Source organism: Manis javanica, chromosome 2 (assembly GCF_040802235.1).
Source record: "Manis javanica isolate MJ-LG chromosome 2, MJ_LKY, whole genome shotgun sequence".
Taxonomy (NCBI): domain Eukaryota; kingdom Metazoa; phylum Chordata; class Mammalia; order Pholidota; family Manidae; genus Manis; species Manis javanica.
This window is the reverse complement of record NC_133157.1, coordinates 144,571,004-144,583,637: the sequence shown is the minus strand read 5'-3', so window position 1 is coordinate 144,583,637 and position 12,634 is coordinate 144,571,004.

Below are 12,634 nucleotides of genomic sequence, written 5' to 3'. Positions count from 1 at the left end.
GACTGGCTGGACACTCACTTGGGAGCTTTTGATGCTGTTTCTGATTTGAAGCCTGATGTAGGTCATGAAATTGGTAAAACATGAGAGGAAAACCATGTAGTACTGAGGATTGGTTGTTGGTGAGTCCTTTTTACAGGCACCTCTACAAACCTGATATTACCACTGTGCATTTACATAAATTTCCCCCAATGAAACTGAACAGGAGGAAAATCACATTTTTTTAGTTTAAATCTATACTGTATAGTTGCATAAATTTACTCCTCACAGCAAGCATGAGGTAATTACTATTATCTACATTTGACAAATAAGAAACTGAGGTTTGAATCAAAGACTGATGGCAGAGCCTGGACCACTACCAAACTTACCGCTGGCAGAGGCTCAAAGAGGAAAGCTTAACAGGCACAAGGACAGGAATGTCCTCCTGCGGGCAGTGGCAGCTTGGGAGGGCACACACTCTTCAGACCGAAGGATGGCATGGTTTGCTATCTGATGAATACCACAGTGGAAAGCTGAAGGATGCAATTAATATCTTTTTTCAGAGTTGGTATAAAGATATCTCCAAAAATTTGATATGATCAGTAAAAACTTAATAAGATTTCATTATTAAGATAATGAACAAATGAAACTAATTTTATACTAAGACAGGCTGACCATTGCATTATCTAATAGGCTGCCTATTGTAGAGGACCTGCCCAGAGGATGAACTACCTGACATGCCGAACTCCCTTTTGACGATTCACAATGCACCTTTAGACCAAAAACTCCCTAAGTGTTATGCCAAATACAGTTTTAACCTCCCTTAAACCGAGATTTATGAAGTTTGTTTGCAGACCTTCTTTGGGTTTATAATTCTTATTAACTTCTTGAAGGTGAATTTAGGTGTAATGGTATAGGGAAAAGAGCATGGGCATTGGCAATCTGACATTAAACTCAGTCATTCAGAACAACAATATACTGTCTCTTGTGGATCAAGCATAGTGCTTTGGGGAGTATTTAGAATGAAGATAATATATAAAAATATAGACCCTGCTCTCATGGGATTTATATTAGAGTGGCCAGGGATCATAGAGTGGGCAGGATCATGGAAGGCAGGATCACGTTATCATAATGTAATGCTCCTCTTTATTTCTGATAACTTGCAATGCTCTGAAGTCAGCTCTGTATGAAATTGATATACCTACTCCTAATTTCTTTTTATTAGTGCTAGCATGGTATATCTTTCTCCTGCCTTTTGTTTTCATTTATATATGTCTTTATATTTAAAGTGCATTTCTTGTGGACATGTCAAGTCTTGTTTTTTTATCCTGACAATCTTTGTTTTTTAATTGGTGTATTTAGAACATGGACATTTAAGATGATTATTAATAAAATTGAATTAATACTATCATATTTGTTACTGTTTTCTGTTTATTGCACTTGTGTTTTGTTCATATAAAAATGTCTTCCATCTTTTTTCTTCCTTTTGTGGCTTTGAGAATTTTATGATTCCATTTTCTCTCCTTAGTATATCAATTCTTCCCTTTTTATTTATTTTTGTGGTTGTCCCGAACTTGCAATATCCATAATCCAAGTCCACTTTTAATTAACAATATTCTGCCTCACATAGTGAAAGTGCTTTATAACAAAATAATCCTAATTTCTCCCTTCTGTCCCTTGTATCACTTTTGTCCTTCATTTCACTAATACATAAGTATATGTATGTAACCAAATACATATATAATCAAATACATTGTACCTGTTATTATTATTTTGAATGAGCATCTCTTATATCAATTAAGAAAATTAAAAATTAAAGCTTTATTTTACCTTCAATTATTCATTGTCTGGATGCTCTTCCTTATATGGGCCTGAATTTCTGACCTATAACATTTTACTTTTCACTGAAGAATTTTTTAACATTTCTTGCAAGGCAGGTCTCCTGCCTTGAAATTCCCTCGATTCTTATTTTTCTGAAAAAGTCTTAATTTCTTCTTCACTTTTTAAAGAATAATTATCCAGGCTATAGAAATCTAGATTGGTGGATGTTTCAGTACTTTTATTACTCTCTCTTCTTGCTTGAATGGTTTCTGAAGAGATGTTAAATATAATACTTTTGCTGTCTATTGGTAAGATGTTTTTCCACTGATTTCTTTCAGTATTTTTTTTTCTCTTTCATTTTCTGAAGTTTGAAGATTTTACGTTTTCACGTAGGTTTTTGTTTTGTTTTGTTTTTGGCATTTATCCTGCTTGGTATTCTCTGAGCTGCCTAGATCTGTGGTTTGGTGTCTGACATTAATTTTGTGAAATTCTCCAATGTTTGGAGTATTATTTCCAATTAGTGGTTCAAATATTCCTCTGTTCCTTTCCCTTTTTCGCCTTGTTCTGGTGTTTCTGCTAGAGAAATGTACAGCTTTCCTAGCTGTCCCACACTTCTTGGGTTGTCACTTTTTGTATTTTCCAGTCCCTTTTTCTTTTCAGTTTTGGAAGTTTCTGTTGATATAAATTCAAGCTTAGAGATTCCTTTCTCAGTGGTGTCCAGTCTACTAATAAGCCCCTCAAAGGCATTCTTCATTTTGTTAGAGTGTTTATCTCTAGCATTTCTTTTTTATATTTCATAGAAATTCCATCTCTCCTCGTATTTATCCATCTGTTCCTATGTGCTGTCTACTTTTTTCCCTTAAAGCCCTTAACATTTTAATAATAGAACGTCAAGAAAAGCCTGGTTGGATAATTCCATTATTCCCACCATATCCAACACTGGTTCTGATGCTTTTGAATCTCTTCAAACTGTGCTTGTTGCCTTTTAGCATTTTTATTAATCTTTATTTTTAGTAATTTTTTGCTGACAGGTGAACATGATATCCAGGGGCAATAGAGCCGCTCTAAGTAGGGTTTCAGTGATGTAGTGGTGAGGGCGGAAGCATTCTTTGGTCCTGTGATTAGGTCTCAGCCTTTTGATAAGCCTGTGCCCCTAAGTGGTGAACTTTCTCAGTGCTTCTCAGTGTTTCCTCCCATAAGTGGGACAGGATGGCTAGAGTAAGCTGGTCTTGAGTATTTCCCTTCCCTCAGTTAGGTTAGTCTCTGATAAAATCCCAGTAGGTTCAGCTCTGGTAAAATAGTTTCTCCTGAGGACAGATCTTATTAAAAAACAGAGAAGGCGGGGGGCGGAGCCAAGATGGCGGCGTGAGTAGAGCAGTGGAAATCTCCTCCCAAAAACACATAGAGCTATGAAAATATAACAAAGAAAAATCTTCCTAAAATAGAGACCACAGGACACAGGACAACATCCAGACCACATCCACACCTGCAAGAACCCAGCGCCTTGTGAAGGGGGTAAGATACAAGCCCCAGCCCGGCGCGGGACCCGAGCGCCCCTCCCCCCGGCTCCCGGCGGGTGGAGAGAAACCGGAGCGGTTTTTTTTTTTTTTTTTTTTTTTTGGCGAGCGCTTTTTGGAAGCCTTAGAGGGACGGGCCCCCGTTGCTGGGGAGGCAGGGTGGCGGGACCGGTGAGGAGGTGCCTGGGAACGGCGCCGGAGGACAAAGAATATCCCGCGTTTCTCCCTGCGAGACCTGGGGGCGGGTGCCTGAGACCGGTGCCTGAGGACGGAGGAGGTCGCGCGTTTTTCCCCTTTTTTTTTTTTCTCTTTTTGGCGAGCGCTTTTTGGAAGCCTTGAAGGGACGGGGACCCCAGTGCTAGGGAGGCACGGTGGCGGGACTGGTGAGCAGGTGCCTGGGACCGGCACCTGAGGACAAAGAATATCCCGCATTTTTCCCTGTGGGACCGGTGGGTGGGTGCCTGAGACCAGCACCTGAGGACGGAAGAAATCGCGCGTTTTTCCCCTTTTTTTTCTCTCTTTTTGGCGAGTGCTTTTTGGAAGCCTTGAAGGGACAGGGACCCCGGTGCTAGGGAGGCAGGGCGGCGGGACTGGTGAGCGGGTGCGTGGGACCAGTGCCTGAGGACAAAGAATATTGAGCGTTCCTTCCCTGCGGGACCGGTGGGTGGGTGCTTTTTGGAAGCCTTGAAAGGACAGGGACCCTGGTGCTAGGGAGACAGGGCAGCAGGACCAGAGAGCGGGTGCCTGGGACCGGCACCTGAGGACAAAAAAAAAAAAAAAAAAAATCGCTTGTTTTTTCCTTTTTTTTCCTTTTTTTTTTTCTCTTTGTTTCTGTTCCCTCTCTCATTGTTGCTGCTGTTGTTTTGGTTTGGAGAGTGTTTTTTGGAAATCTTAAAGGGGCAGGACAGGTCACTTAGACCAGAAGCAGGGAATCTGGGGATCTCTGGGCACTCTAACCCCCTGGGCAGCAGGGAGCACAGAGGCCCCTTACGGAGATAAATAGTCTCCTGGCTGCTCCCCCTCCAACGGGGCTCCACCATTTTGGAGGAACAGCCCCAGCCAGGCCAAGCCCACAGCAACAGCGGAGATAAACCCCAAAGCAACTGGGCAGGAAGCAGAAGCCCTGTCTGCGCACAGCTGCCCAGCACAAGCCACTAGAGGTCGCTATTCTCCCAGGAAAAGGCTACAAACCAACAAGAAGGGAAGCTCTTCCAGCGGTCACTTGTACCAGCTCTGCAAACTATCTCTATCACCATGAAAAGGCAAAACTACAGGCAGACAAAGATCACAGAGACAACACCTGAGAAGGAGACAGACCTAACTAGTCTTCCTGAAAAAGAATTCAAAATAAAAATCATGAACATGCTGACAGAGATGCAGAAAAAAATGCAAGAGCAATGGGATGAGATGCAGAGAAAAATGCAAGAGCAGTGGGATGAAGTCCGGAAGGAGATCACAGATGTCAGGAAAGAGATCACAGAAGTGAAACAATCCCTGGAAGGATTTATAAGCAGAATGGATAAGATGCAAGAGGCCATTGAAGGAATAGAAGCCAGAGAACAGGAACGTATAGAAGCTGACATAGAGAGAGATAAAAGGATCTCCAGGAATGAAACAACACTAAGAGAAATATGTGACCAATACAAAAGGAAAAACATTCGTATTATAGGGATACCAGAAGAGGAAGAAAGAGGAAAAGGGATAGAAAGTGTCTTTGAAGAAATAATTGCTGAAAACTTCCCCAAACTGGGGGAGGAAATAATCGAACAGACCATGGAATTATACAGAACCCCCAGCAGAAAGGATCCAAAGAGGACAACACCAAGACACATAATAATTAAAATGGCAAGGATCAAGGACAAGGAAAGAGTTTTAAAGGCAGCTAGAGAGAAAAAGGTCACCTATAAAGGAAAACCCATCAGGCTAACATCAGACTTCTCAACAGAAACCCTACAGGCCAGAAGAGAATGGCATGATATACTTAATGCAATGAAACAGAAGGGCCTTGAACCAAGGATACTGTATCCAGCACGACTATCATTTAAATATGATGGTGGGATCAAACAATTCCCAGACAAGCAAAAGCTGAGGGAATTTGCTTCCCACAAACCACCTCTACAGGGCATCCTACAGGGACTGCTCTAGATGGGAGCACCCCTAAAAAGAGCACAGAACAAAACACACAACATATGAAGAATGGAGGAGGAGGAATAAGAAGGGAGAGAAGAAAAGAATCTCCAGACAGTGTATATAACAGCTCAATAAGCGAGCTAAGTTAGGCAGTAAGATACTAAAGAAGCTAACCTTGAACCTTTGGTAACCACGAATCTAAAGCCTGCAATGGCAATAAGTACATATCTCTCAATAGTCACCCTAAATGTAAATGGACTTAATGCACCAATCAAAAGACATAGAGTAATAGAATGGATAAAAAAGCAAGACCCATCTATATGCTGCTTACAAGAAACTCACCTTAAACCCAAAGATAAGCATAGACTAAAAGTCAAGGGATGGAAAAACATACTTCAGGCAAACAACAGTGAGAAGAAATCAGGGGTTGCAGTACTAATATCAGACAAAATAGACTTCAAAACAAAGAAAGTAACAAGAGATAAAGAAGGCCACTACATAATGATAAAGGGCTTAGTCCAACAAGAGGATATAACCATTCTAAATATATATGCACCCAATACAGGAGCACCAGCATATGTGAAGCAAATACTAACAGAACTAAAGAGGGAAATAGACTGCAATGCATTCATTGTAGGAGACTTCAACACACCACTCACCCCAAAGGATAGATCCACCGGGCAGAAAATAAATAAAGACACACAGGCACTGAACAACACACTAGAACAGATGGACCTAATAGACATCTATAGAACTTTACATTCAAAAGCAACAGGATATACATTCTTCTCAAGTGCACATGGAACATTCTCCAGAATAGACCACATACTAGCTCACAAAAAGAGCCTCAGTAAATTCCACAATATTGAAATTCTACCAACCAATTTTTCAGACCACAAAGGTATGAAAGTAGAAATAAATTCTACAAAGAAAACAAAAAGGCTCACAAACACATGGAGGCTTAACAACATGCTACTAAATAATCAATGGATCAATGAACAAATCAAAATAGAGATCAAGGAATATATAGAAACAAATGACAACAACAACACTAAGCCCCAACTTCTGTGGGATGCAGCGAAAGCAGTCTTAAGAGGAAAGTATATAGCAATCCAGGCACACTTGAAGAAGGAAGAACAATCCCAAATGAATAGTCTAACATCACAACTATTAAAACTGGAAAAAGAAGAACAAATGAGGCCTAAAGTCAGCAGAAGGAGGGACATAATAAAGATCAGAGAAGAAATAAACAAAATTGAGAAGAATAAAACAATAGCAAAAATCAACGAAACCAAGAGCTGGTTCTTTGAGAAAATAAACAAAATAGATAAGCCTCTAGCCCAACTTATTAAGAGAAAAAGAGAGTCAACACAAATCAACATAATCAGAAATGAGAATGGAAAAATCACGACAGACTCCACAGAAATACAAAGAATTATTAAAGACTACTATGAAAACCTATATGCCAACAAGCTGGAAAACCTAGAAGAAATGGACAACTTCCTAGAAAAATACAACCTCCCAAGACTGACCAAGGAAGAAACACAAAAGTTAAACAAACCAATTACAAGCAAAGAAATTGAAACGGTAATCAAAAAACTACCCAAGAACAAAACCCCGGGGCCGGACGGATTTACCTCGGAATTTTATCAGACACACAGAGAAGACATAATACCCATTCTCCTTAAAGTGTTCCACAAAATAGAAGAAGAGGGAATACTCCCAAACTCATTCTATGAAGCCAACATCACCCTAATACCAAAACCAGGAAAAGACCCCACCAAAAAAGAAAATTACAGACCAATATCCCTGATGAATGTAGATGCAAAAATACTCAATAAAATATTAGCAAACAGAATTCAACAGTATATCAAAAGGATCATACACCATGACCAAGTGGGGTTCATCCCAGGGATGCAAGGATGGTACAACATTCGAAAATCCATCAACATCATCCACCACATCAACAAAAAGAAAGACAAAAACCACATGATCATCTCCATAGATGCTGAAAAAGCATTTGACAAAATTCAACATCCATTCATGATAAAAACTCTCAGCAAAATGGGAATAGAGGGCAAGTACCTCAACATAATAAAGGCCATATATGATAAACCCACAGCCAGTATTATACTGAACAGTGAGAAGCTGAAAGCATTTCCACTGAGATCGGGAACCAGACAGGGATGCCCACTCTCCCCACTGTTATTTAACATAGTACTGGAGGTCCTAGCCACGGCAATCAGACAAAACAAAGAAATACAAGGAATCCAGATTGGTAAAGAAGAAGTTAAACTGTCACTATTTGCAGATGATATGATACTGTACATAAAAAACCCTAAAGACTCCACTCCAAAACTACTAGAACTGATATCGGAATACAGCAAAGTTGCAGGATACAAAATCAACACACAGAAATCTGTAGCTTTCCTATACACTAACAACGAATCAATAGAAAGAGAAATCAGGAAAACAATTCCATTCACCATTGCATCAAAAAGAATAAAATACCTAGGAATAAACCTAACCAAGGAAGTGAAAGACTTATACTCTGAAAACTACAAGTCACTCTTAAGAGAAATTAAAGGGGACACTAATAAATGGAAACTCATCCCATGCTCATGGCTAGGAAGAATTAATATCGTCAAAATGGCCATCCTGCCGAAAGCAATATACAAATTTGATGCAATCCCTCTCAAATTACCAGCAACATTCTTCAATGAATTGGAACAAATAATTCAAAAATTCATATGGAAACACCAAAGACCCCGAATAGCCAAAGCAATCCTGAAAAAGAAAAATAAAGTAGGGGGGATCTCACTCCCCAACTTCAAGCTCTACTACAAAGCCATAGTAATCAAGACAATTTGGTACTGGCACAAGAACAGAGCCACAGACCAGTGGAACAGATTAGAGACCCCAGAAATTAACCCAAACATATATGGTCAATTAATATTTGATAAAGGAGCCATGGACATACAATGGCAAAATGACAGTCTCTTCAACAGATGGTGCTGGCAAAACTGGACAGCTACATGTAGGAGAATGAAACTGGACCATTGTCTAACCCCATATACAAAGGTAAACTCAAAATGGATCAAAGACCTGAATGTAAGTCACGAAACCATTAAACTCTTGGAAAAAAACATAGGCAAAAACCTCTTAGATATAAACATGAGTGATCTCTTCTTGAACATATCTCCCCGGGCAAGGAAAACAACAGCAAAAATGAGCAAGTGGGACTACATTAAGCTGAAAAGCTTCTGTACAGCGAAAGACACCATCAATAGAACAAAAAGGAACCCTACAGTATGGGAGAATATATTTGAAAATGACAGATCTGATAAAGGCTTGACGTCCAGAATATATAAAGAGCTCACACGCCTCAACAAACAAAAAACAAATAACCCAATTAAAAAATGGGCAGAGGAACTGAACAGACAGTTCTCCAAAAAAGAAATACAGATGGCCAAGAGACACATGAAAAGATGCTCCACATCGCTAATTATCAGAGAAATGCAAATTAAAACTACAATGAGGTGTCACCTCACACCAGTAAGGATAGCTGCCATCCAAAAGACAAACAACAACAAATGTTGGCGAGGCTGTGGAGAAAGGGGAACCCTCCTACACTGCTGGTGGGAATGTAAATTAGTTCAACCATTGTGGAAAGCAGTATGGAGGTGCATCAAAATGCTCAAAACAGACCTACCATTTGACCCAGGAATTCCACTCCTAGGAATTTACCCTAAGAACGCAGCAATCAAGTTTGAGAAAGACAGATGCACTCCTATGTTTATCGCAGCACTATTTACAATAGCCAAGAATTGGAAGCAACCTAAATGTCCATCTGTAGATGAATGGATAAAGAAGATGTGGTACATATACACAATGGAATACTACTCAGCCATAAGAAGTGGAAAAATCCAACCATTTGCAGCAACATGGATGGAGCTGGAGAGTATTATGCTCAGTGAAATAAGCCAAGCGGAGAAAGAGAAATACCAAATGATTTCACTCATCTGAGGAGTATAGGAACAAAGGAAAAACTGAAGGAACAAAACAGCAGCAGAATTACAGAACCCAAAAATGGACTAACAGGTACCAAAGGGAAAGGAACTGGGGAGGATGGGTGGGCAGGGAGGGATAAGGGGGGGGAAGAAGAAGGGGGGTGTTAAGATTAGCATGCATGGGGGGGAGGGAGAAAGGGGAGGGTGGGCTGCACAACACAGAGAGGACAAGTAGTGACTCTACCACATTTTGCTAAGCTGATGGACAGTAACCGTAATGTGGTTGTTAGGGGGGACCTGATATAGGGGAGAGCATAGTAAACATAGTATTCTTCAGGTAAGTGTAGATTAAAAATTTAAAAAAAAAAAGAAAGAAAGAAAGAAAAGGGGGATTACTCCTTAACAGGATAAAACTATTGGTAAATCAAAGATCAACGCATGCTTTAAATATCCTTAATGTTGATCACTTAAAGGGTGTCAGATGATCAGCTATGGAGGTACTCTTTTCTGATAATATTCCTTTCTCTTAATTAAAAAAAAAAAAAAAAAGCAGTTACTGTGTGCTGACCTCCAATGAGTTCTGCACAGTGGTATAGAGGGCATGTCAAAGTGTGGGCAAAGGGTCTGTTTGTTTCTATGCAGAAGATCAAGGCCTAGCTTGGATACCCAGAAAATGAACTAAGATACGATATGAGGAGGAGCTTCCGGCATCAGCACTCTCTGGAGGACTCGTGCCGGGGGATGATCATCAAAAAGCCTCCACAGGGATCCAGACGATGCTGCGGTTGTGGCTGCATCCAGCCCACCGTCTCCTGGACTTGCCATAAGAAGGAGGAGGGAGATGTCTAGGCTGGCATGTGCATACAGTGAGACAACGAATTTGACTGGATCTGTACTGTTGGAACTCAACCAGGAGTTGGGAGGGGTGCAAGTTGTAGCACCCCAAAATCTCATGACTATAGACTATCTATGGTTAAAAGAACATATGGGATGTGAACAGATCCCAGAAATGGGCTGCTTTAATTTGTCTGATGGTTCAAGTACAGTTGGACAATATCCATCATATCATAGATAAATTTTCACAAATGCCTAGGGTGCCTAAATGGTTTTCTTGGCTTCACTGGAGATGGCTGGTAATTATAGATTTGCTTTGTTTATGTCACCGTATTCCTATTATGTTAATATGTGTGTGCAAATTAGTTAGTAGTTTAAAACCTATACATACTTAAGGTACTATACAAGAAGATATGTCAAAGAAATAATCAATCCTCCCAAGTTTCCTTCATATGCTACATCTATAGCTTTTCTTCTTCCTTCCTAATTACAAACCTTAAATAGAATTCGTGCCTCATATCGAATTTACCGAGTATCATAATTCCTCCAGGTGGTAAAGATACCTCGAGACAAGTGCTGGGCATAGAAGCCACAGGGCATAAATCTGCAAAGAAGTAAAAAGCTAACCTTTGCAAACAATATGGCTTCTCTCTCACTTACCAACTTTACATTTCCCTGTATGGCCCCGGAAGATGACTGGTTAGCCAGAGACGGGTAAGATTCCTCAAGGGAGGAACAACCTAAGACAGGCACAGTCGCAGGGGGGCCATCAGGTGAGAATTTGGGGATCAACAGAGGTGAGGCTCAGAACCTCACCCCCCCTGCTTTGAGAGAAATCTTCTGCATCCGTGGATGTCTTGCTGCCCTTGTCTAGCCTGGATTAATACTTAGTCCATAGGCACACACCTGATCATCTGATCATCTATATTTGCCTTCTTACAGCACTAAACTATGTTTTCTACCTTTATCTTGCATCTACCTACCACTTCAGCATTTTATTAAAAATAAAAATAATAATAATAATAATAGGAGAAATGTGGGATCAACATATAAATCAAGTACAAAAATCAAATGAATATTCATATTTGACCTGATGGTTTATAGGTCATATTGCATGATCAAAACCAAAAGTTTCTGTGATGAATGCCCTTGTACTGTTCACCATGTAAGAATTTATTCACTCTGTAAGAATTCGTTCACCATGTAAGAACTTGTTCGTTATGCTTCAGAAGATTGGAGACTGACGAGAATTAGGCTTGAGATGGATTAATGATTGTACATTGAGCATTGACCCCCCTATACTGAATTTTATTGTTGTTAACAACCATTTGATCAATAAATATGAGAGATGCCCTCTCAAAAAAAAAAAAAAAAAAAACATAAAATAAAAAAGATTATTTCATATTCAAAAAAAAAAAAAAAAAAAAAAAAACAGAGAAGGCTTAAGCATATTTTAGAATGGTTCCTTTTCCTCTCCCTCTGCCAGAAGCACCAGAGGTTTTCCTCAAATCTTCACTCTGAGAACCTGGTAGAGCTCCTGGAGATAAAATTCTTAAAAGTACGGCCTTCCCCCCACAATGACTGGACCCCTGGAGTTTCAGGCTTCACACTGAGACTCCAGTAGTTTATCAATTACAGTTCAGGTTTGCCTATGCTGGCACTGATTCCCACAGGGTTTCTGTTCATAGGTTTCTGTTCTGGGAAATTGAGATTCTCTGTATTTGCCTCTCTTTCTCTCTGATCTCTGGGGCAGCCATGTAACCTCATTTATTGGGTAGATCTAAGAAGAGTTGATTTTTCAGTTTGTGTAGCTTTTGTTTGTGTTAGGATGGAGCGGCATTTGTCAGCCCCTTACATTAAGGTTAGACCAGAAACTAGAAGTGATCCATGTTTTCAGAGGAGTTCTTTATAACTAAACTTTTTCATATAATGGTAAATGTTAGTGTTAAAAATAATACCATAAACCAAAACCTATTACAGAATCTGTATTACTTCCTGATTAAATTATAGATAGTCAAAATTAATAGTGAATTTGTCCTTTGGGCAGAACTGATCAGTCTTTAATGGGTCAGTTAGTAGTTAGTAATAGATGGCTATTTGGTTTGGGTATATTAACTAAGTTTACTTCTAATTTTCCTTTGCTCACCAAATTGACCAGTGCCTTACAGGGGCTTACTTGGTCTCACTTAAGAATAATCAAGCTCTCTGTGCTTTGAAAATTGAACCAATTCTGAGTTTTCAGTACTATGTTGTCACAGTTCATTATCTTTTGACTCTATTTTTGTTTTAGCAGTTTGTTAAAGCTTGAGTTGTCAGACGAACAGCTCTTAAGTTGGAAATTATAAA